This window comes from Melospiza georgiana, chromosome 5, assembly GCF_028018845.1.
Source record: "Melospiza georgiana isolate bMelGeo1 chromosome 5, bMelGeo1.pri, whole genome shotgun sequence".
Classification (NCBI taxonomy): Eukaryota; Metazoa; Chordata; class Aves; order Passeriformes; family Passerellidae; genus Melospiza; species Melospiza georgiana.
This window is the reverse complement of record NC_080434.1, coordinates 18,120,057-18,129,501: the sequence shown is the minus strand read 5'-3', so window position 1 is coordinate 18,129,501 and position 9,445 is coordinate 18,120,057.

The following is a 9,445-nucleotide window of genomic DNA, read 5'->3' as shown; positions in this document are numbered from 1 at the left end:
ACCTAGAACCACGTCCCAGCTTTAGGTCCCCTGCTTAGCAAATGTAAAACAGCACAGTGAGGCTTCGAAGAGAGGCACTTAAATTTTAGAGAAAAAAGACATGTAGCTCTCCTCCTTTCCCTCAAATAAAATAGTAATAAAAACCTCAAACACAGACACAAAAACCCAAAACACACCCAAACACCCCAATCCCCCACACCCACCCAGAAGCGGTGTTGAGGGTAACTTCCCCCTCCCTCTAGTAAACACCTGAGTGCACTCTTCCCAGCTGATCAGCAATATAAAATTTAACCCCTAGAGAGGTAATTAGACATCATAAACTGCCACTGTCTGATCTTCCCAATAATTTACTGCAACATCAGTGGGTTTAGTAAGCGCTCTTGGTATACCCTCACTAATAGAGAAAAGTATTCATGTTTTGCCCACAGTGCTCCCTCTATAAAGTGATCCCCAAAAACCAAAACAATGGACAGAATAAAGGGAGCTTTTCCAATAAAAAGGGTTTTGCTAAACAAACTATTTTCTTAAACAGTTGAACATTCAGTAAAGATAGTGACAAGTTGCTCATAAAATAGTGGCTGAACTGCATTAAAAAGGTTTTATTGCAATTATACAGAAGTTACAGCAATTTCAGAAATACATAAATCTTTAAATAGTCAAGGTCAGTTTTCCTCTGAGCAATTAAGGCAACTGTCTCTTTAATCTAAACAGCAAGTGGACATTTTACCAGCCACGAACTGAACAAAAGATAAAAACTAAGAACAGATTTAGACTGGCAGAATAGAATTCAGCTTTTATTTTCTCCATATTTGGCAGAAATTCAGCAGCTAATTACAATGTATACAAATAAAATGCATCTATTAGAAAAAATATATAAAAACAGATGAAAATTTAGCTGAACTAAAGATATTTTATATCTGAGTCTCCAGAAAAGTTTAAATTCTGTAGTGTAAAAATAAGAAGCTAAGGTATTCAGCACAGCTGAAACACATTACTGTTTTTGTCTGTTTTCTTTGTACAAGAGTAATCTAGCCCCACTTCCTTCTCAGTCTCGTCAAGAAGCTGAACTAGATTTAAAAAATGCCTTCCTTCCCTATGTATGCAGCTGAAAGTTTGGTTTCAGTGGCATATAGCCAATTCTAGGATGTCCAGAGATTAAATTGCACATTAATTTTGATAGAAAATGTGATTAATTTCAAAATGCTAAGTGATAAAATATTACTTTTCCTCTAACATACCAGTAGATATTTCAAGTTGAAATAATAGCTGTTGCAACATTAAAATCAGTTTCTCCAATTTAAATTAGAACCAAATAGCCTCTTTTAAAAGCATGAAATTAATAGCAAAACATATCCAAGTACTTTACTAATATTCTGCATACTCCAATAACTACATATACAAGCTTTAGCACTATAGTACTTTCCATGGAAGTCCTTCCTGTTCAGTCCTAGCATCAGTGTAATAAAAAATACACCCCCATTAATTCTGCACTTTAGGAAACACCATTCTTCAAACTCTTTTACCCCTAACTGAGTAATCAAAGCATTTGGTGACTCCACTTCTAACAGGTCAAAAAATAGCTCCACATAACAAGCAAACAAACATCCCCAGCAGAGTAAAGACTATCATGAAAAAAACATTAAAAATAGAATAGTTCAAAGGAACTAATTTCTCCTTAAAGATAACCAAGTTACAGAGTTAAGGCCCAAGCAGAAGCATTGAAAGTTTAATTAGCACAGTAAACTCTCAAAAGCAACATAATATTCTTTGCTCAAACTTAATCTTTGAGTCCCATCAAGGCTTAGGACTGTTGACCAGCTGTTCTCTGCAGCTGCTGACTTAGCACCCATTCTCTTCAAGTATGGGCTGTGGTTTTACATGCTTTATTTGAGCTTGCACGCAACTTTTGGATCTTTACTTCCACAGGCACTTTATTCATAAAAAACACTCTCCTTGTCAAAAGCACATTGAAAGTATTTGCAAGTTCTGAGTTACACAAATGCACTGAAACATGTTTGTGTAACACAGCAGCTAAAGCTAAAGAAACCCCACATTGGTGAAGTGCATGTCACATGCTCATAAAGGTTTTGTTTCTGCAGGGCATTGAAACATGCAGCAATTTGCCTCTTAATATTCTGTAAGTATTGCACTTCTTTTGTAAATTAAAAAAATACAGTAAATTTTCTCTGAAACATCTAGTAATTACAATAGGAAAATTATATTTCAATGTGGCTTAGGACTATTATGGATGACTTTGTTCAATCTTTGGCTTTTCCAAGGGTCCTACTATAAAAGCAGGCATGGACACAAGTAGGAAGACAATCCAGACTATTGTTACTAGACTACCCACCTTCACACAACAAAAACCCCACCCAGCCCTGGTTTCATCCTAGATGGTGGGCTTGTTCCTGCTTTAAATTAAGTTACTCTAAACATGGAATATTCTTTGCACTGATATAGAAGTTCCATCAAATAGATCTCAGAGAAGCCCATTTACTTCTTGAAGTACTAGGTGGAAGTGATAAAAGAGAATTTATTCTAATATTTGAAGCATAGCAGCGTGGGGTACAACCTTTCAGAGTAGAGGGGTGTGCTGCAGTGCCACCTGGGCATGGCACCCACTCTGCATGTTCACATGTCCAGATGTATTAAGGGCATCATGCTCATCTAAGAGCTGACTCCAGCAGGATTTCCACACCTGTCACAGGCAGATACTTCACAACTGTAAGCTCACAAGTAAGGGCCTTCAACAAGAACTAAAGGCTCTGTATTCTCTGTGGATAGAAAGTGTAGGTACTGCTGCCTAAAAATGCCTCTTGGAAAGATCTGGAAGTGTGCTGTCCATTATATACAATAAAATCACAACCAAAGGCAGGGAGGAAGGCAACAATAACTTCTGCAAACAGAAGGCACAAGATAGTTTTTCATATTAAGAAAAAGTTGCTTGTGAAGCTTTCAAACAAAGCTAGAATATTACTTTGCTGTTTCACTACCTAAAAACAATCTAGTTTAAGGTTCTTTCACATGTTTTTATAATGTCCTACTGTGACCTGCCTTGACAATTACATTGTTTCACTTCTGCTCTTTAGACAGCTACATGGTCATATCCATCACAAGCTGTTTGGGTTTTTTTTAAAGTTTTAGTGAAATATACATCTACACTATATAATCAGTGACCTCCTAATAAAGCTTTGTTCTCTTCACATCCTCTCCCTCTGTCCCCAAGGCTTCAACAGTGATGAAGAAGCCAGAGAATTATTTTATTTAAACTGCCAGTCTGTCCCTTCATTCTACCTAGTGAAATTCTTATATTTTAGACAGTTTCAGAAGATTAGCTATCCTAAATGTATGAAAATTTAGAATTTGACATGTAATTCAGAACAATATACACACGTAATGTTTTCCTGCATTAAAATAGGTTTTTTGCCATTTTTATATAAAACAGAAATAGAAAAGTGTTGTATGTATATAAAAAGCATTTGGAACAGGCTTAAAATGTAGAGAAATTTTATTTTATTGAAAGGTGTCACAACAGCTTTCCTTAGTGTTCATGTTTAATAAGAGAATAACAGCTCTTTATAATATTTGAGATTATTAGCACCATAAATAGATATAAGGTTTTAGATTTTTAAATATGTGGGTGGTTATGTAAGTAGTCCACCTGTATTAATTAGTACACAGGCTGACAATAAAAAAATTCAACTTGTACGTGCCAAGTAAATAAGTAAAACACATAGGACAATTTCTTCAACATATTTTACCAAATTCACAGTTGGTAAAGTGACAGACAGTGAAGTGACCATGACAGACAGCACCTCTGGAGGGAAAAGCTACAAGATGCTCCCATTATTGCTTTTCTTTAAAGTACAGCTAGTGCAATAGTTGGTTTTGGTTTGGGTTGTTTTAACACAGTGAACAGATTGCAGCACAAACCACAACTCTAGCTCTAGTACCTCTTGCACATATACAGCAAACCATAACACTCAGTTACCTGACAAAGTATCAGTTATAAAGTGTCATCCTGAAAGTTTGACAACATAAAAGCCAACTCTTGCTAATTGTGAAGAATTTCTATGAAAATGACAGCCAATTTGCAAAGATCAGTAGAAACTAGAGCACCAAAGGTTTCTCAGTTTGTTATTGCAGTAGTCTACTGCACGGTGTTTGCAGAACTGGACCCTGAAGCTACAAAACAATGCCACCTTATCAGATTCTTATCATGCACACACGACAGCATTCTCATACTACCTTGGAGGGCTCCTCAGCAGCCAATGGCTTTTCTTGCCTAGTTTTTCCAAGGTTGGATACACAGCTGCAATTGACATAAAGAGCTATGGATACCTAGGATCCAGCCTGGGAGAAGTCCTGCAAGAAAAGCTGTCAGCTGACAAGGATGAAACCATGTTGCAGCCAAAATGAGGTCCTGTGCTGTTTTTAGGGAAGTCTTGAGAGTTTTCAAAGTCACACGGAAAGCATGAGAACCACAAGCATCAAACCATTATTTCTGCTTTTACTTTCAGGTTCCTTGGTACAACCCTGACCTCAAAAACTAGCAGAACCTTTTTCACATCTCACACATGCTCTCCTGAATCATGAAAGTAAACACAAACAAATGTGCTAAACATTTAAGAAGCAAGAATTGATTCCTGAGGGAAAAGAACTATGTCCTAGCACGTCAGGTTTCAAAACTTGAAATTATTATCAAGTACAAATTGTGCAAAGATGTGTCTGACAAGAATGCCTGTGGCTTTAGGATTAATTCTGAAGCCTTCTGAAATGTAAATTCTACTCTTCTGTATTGAGCCATTTAGAAAATACAATCAGTAGAAGCAGATGTAGTTAGACAGGAGGCTTCAGCATAAGCAGCATTTTGAATGGCAACAAACTGAAACAAGTGGAATGCAAACCCAGTTTTTACAGAAGTAACAAAGCACTGCTAAGTTACTCCAAATGTAAAGAGGGGTTGGAGTTCAGTAATATTATTTAAGGTTCACGCACAGACACTTCAATGGCAGAGGTAAAAGTAAGCAGGGAGATAAATTTCCTCTTGGTATTCTCAGCACACCTGCCACCTTTAATTAAAAAAAAAGTAGAAAGCAAACAGTCCCACTCATCTTAAATGCAACTCACACACCTGAAGTAACACCCAATTGTATGCTCCATTGAATTGGAATGCAGCTCTCTGATAAGTGGTTTTACAGAGATCTGCCTTTTCAGCCCCATTTATAGTTTTGATTTGTAAGTGACCTTCACTTTTTTAAACTATTGTCACCTTTAGCACTGCACTGTCAGTCCAAAAGAAGCTCAAAAAGACAGAGATGCTCCCAGCCATCTGTACTGTACAAGTACAGCCTGGTCTGCATTCCTAGAGAAGCCGCTGTGTACTGAATCCAGTATTGCTGATCCCAGAGAAACCCCTTCCACACCCATGTGCCTGCATGGTGCCTGACCCCAACTGCTTGAGATGCTTTTATTTCAGACTCATTTCTGACTACTTTTTCTCTTAATTAAAAAAAAAAAAAAAAGCAAAAAAAACCCCAAAAGTCATCTTCAAACATAGTTCAAAGATACTTTGTAAAAATTGAACTCATTTGGCACAAAGAAGAGTCTTCTGTAGTAATTCTTTGCAGTGTCACAAATGCTAACCTCTTAAAGATCATATTTTGCTGAGAGAAAAGGCAAGAGCTAACATTATTATTTTTTAGGCACAGCTTGAAAGAAGAATATTTCTCCTAGAAGAAGCCCATGCACAGACACCTTAGGCACTGTATCCAAGATATTTGCAATTTTTTCATTAACATTTACCAGAACTAAAACCAGTTACATTCCACCATACAGACAGCAAGTAAAAGACAAAAACACTCACTCCTCAGCCAGCAAAAGGACTGGGTCAACCACTACAGAATCATTTTAAAAAGTGCAAACACTAACTATAACAGTATAATACAGCATCTTTTTTCAACTGTAGTACAGATAAGACTGCATGTAACATGCAGCCAATATAATTTTAATTCAAAAAGCAAACACACTGCTCCTCCCAATAAGAAGTGGTCTGCCTTCTCCTCCTTTCTAATTTGCATCTTAAAGGTTAATACACAGCCAAGTGCCACAGAAAAAAAGCAGCTAGCTATTTGCTCAACACCAAGTCCTTTGCAATTAAAAAATTTTCACTGAAAGCAATTCAGACCTTTGTGGGTTTTTAGTCACTGACTTACAGTAGAAAGAAGGAATCCTCAACACCTGTATTTCATACACACATTAGAGACTACACAGTATTGTTACTTCATCTTTAAAAATCATTCAGGCATTGAGTGTTTAGTTAGGAAAGATGAGTTCAAAACTGGAAAGTTTCCTTGAAATACATGAGCTACCTGTATCCAGCCTGACATCCTCATGTGCTGCTTTATAGGTTAATAAGATTTAATCTTATGGTTAAATCCATGGAAACTGAAGCCAACTAGAAAAAAGCTTCAGTATGTTTTAAGCATTGCAGCACTTTGTTCTTGTTTTAGAAACTATTAGTGACAGCTTGTAGGAACAACTTATAAAAGACTGCTAATAATATTTAAGTACTTTAATTTCCAAGCATTTATCACTGGGTTGGGTTTTGTTTTTATGTTGTAAGTTACGGACGAGAGCCAGCACAGACACACAGCTGTACCACAGAATGATGTGCTTAATATTGCTACTTCCTTATAGGGGTTTTTTTCAGAACTATTACACAATTTAAACCTACACTTCTAAAAAGTTAGGTGTAGTTTAAGCTCAATTTCATGCAAAATGCCTTTGTTTCTCAGCACTTCTCTCTGGATTCTAGGAAGCATCATAGTTACTTGAATGGCGTGCTAGCATATTTTTTTAATGAGTACTTAAGCAGCAGTACCCACTTGAATGATGCCTAATAGGAGTATTTACTTTTAATATCCCTATTCTCACTAACTGAATTTAAGACGTTGAACAGTTCTGTATTGAAGTGTTCTATTCCAGGCACTGTAAAATCAATCTCATAGCATTACTCTAATTTTGTGTGCCCATGTAAAGAGTTCTAGGTAAGTCCAAAACATGTATATTGTGAAAATATCAAGATGACAATGGAGTTTTACAACTATTACATCTGCCAGTAAGGCAAAATGGTTCCAGTTCATATGGCAGCTTGGACCCATTTTCAAAAGAAGCCCATGAATCTTTAAGATTCAAGGTTTATGCATAAAAAAAAAAAACCAAACCAACAAAACCAAAACCACAAAAACCAAAACCCCACTAACAAAGAAAAAAAATCCTGCAAGCAAACATAAACAGTAACATAGAGGCACGAGAAAGTTCATTTAAAGTTAATGGGAAAGACTTCATCTTGCACTGAAGCTAATGGATCTGTCTCTAGAACATTCCATCTAATGAAATGAGAAAAAGAATTTGGGTTAGTACCAAACAACTCAGGATAAACTGTCTAGCCAGATACTACTGATAAGAGAAAGCCAGAGATTGAACAGAGATTCTGATTTAAGACCCTAGTAAGCAGATTTGCAATAATCCAATTAAGAGAATGGTCTCTCATCTCTTTTAAGACTTCCCAGTTCTGTCTCTGTTGCTGAGCTTTATTTCTCTATCACACGAAGGTAGTGTATTTTAACATAAGCTTTCTTTCGTTTCCTTTGCTCCCAACCAGATTTTTTTAAGGAGGGCAGCAAATCCCGTACTAAGGTTCATAGCAATGTTTAGCACAGCTATTTTTGCTACTACGCCACCTGCGGCGATCTTTCCAAGAAAACAGCAGTGAAGGATAACTAACAGTACCATTTGTGTCCACACGGGAGTGCTAAGCACGTACCGAAAAAGGCGTCCATTTACAGGGCTTTCAAGTAGATGTTAACAATTTCTGGCGTTAGGAGTAGGCATCTGTAGCATGACCACTTAGCAGCACATTTCTTTAAATGCTCAAGTTAACATTTAAAATCCAGATTTAAATTTATGTTAGGCATTTTAAGAAAGCCCATCGGCATTTAAATCATACTGATATGCACAAATGTAGTGGGGTTTTTTTACCAATTGTCTGTAAAGTTCAACATGTAAATGCTCTTCAGTCGAGAGGAGCATGTTATAGTCACAGGAAAGGGGCAGCTCATGTGACATCTGAGAAATATTACTGTAACTAGAAAAGAAACAATTAGTGACACCCTGCAAAGTATGTCATAATACACAGACCAAATAATACAACAACCACTTGATGATAGGTCCCATCCTACCTACTTCCTAAGGGAAGTCCAAGTTTCTCCTTTTTACCTACTGCAATCTCTTGCTTCTTATGATGAAACTATACTTTAAGCTTTGTGGTATTTGTTTATAATGATCACCAAGATGTTACAATTAGTAATTTTTTACACAGCAGTTGTGGTTTATATTGGATAAATTACTATAACAGTAAGAACTAGAATATATCATTACTTACCCCATTTTATCACCTTACATATAGGTCTAAAGAGTCATCAAATACAGCTATACCATCCAAGTTTGTAAAAGCACTTAAAAGCTATTGAGAGGATAGAAAACTGGGGCTTTCTGCTGATTAAACACACAAATATCCCTTTGAGAGCTTTCATACAATGGATAAATATTAAGTACTTAAGGGAGGACTGAGCCAGAACAGGAACCAAGTATTTTGAGCTAGAGCTGCTACTTAAACTTTCCTGTTGTACTAAAACAGAAGTCTCTAACAAATTTAGCAGTAGAATAAAAGCTCATGCAGCCCAACAAAAGCAGAGTCTTTACTTAGTTCTATTTCATCACTTTCACATTTTTTTCCTTCTGAAACAGGAATAAGTGTAGAAAACCCCAAACACCTCATCCTGCATGAAGAAAGCCTACTGTGCAGATCTATTACAGAAAACCCACTGTCAAAGTATTTATTTTTCAGCCAACAGATGAAAACCACTCTAAGCTCCTTAGGTAATGCTTTTCATCATGCTATTTTCAAGGCACAGTGACTATCAAAGAAATCCTTTCATAACTCCTAAAAGACAGCATTACTACAAGTGGATTAACATGACCATATTTAAGGTATCACAAAGCTTAGATTTTAGCTTTAAAAATGATGATCTATGAAGTAGTACTGATATAACAAGTATCTCGGGAGATATACTGACTGGTGTTGAACAGATTCATTTGTATCACAGAGAAAAAGGATTTTCAAAAGTTTTTTGATACTTGATACAGCTACAAAGCTGTTCAAGGTCTGCTAGAAGCAAGCAAATGAAAGCACAGGTATGCCCATATACACACAACTTGAGGGGCACATTATCAGAGTCCGCTAAACTCATTTTAAATAACACAACCAAACCACAGCAGAATTTCTTTCTTAACTAAGTTTTTCCAAAAATGTATTGAAAGGAACACTTTTTATTGTATTATTTTGATAATGCACAAAAATATTTGAAATGCACAAAAATAT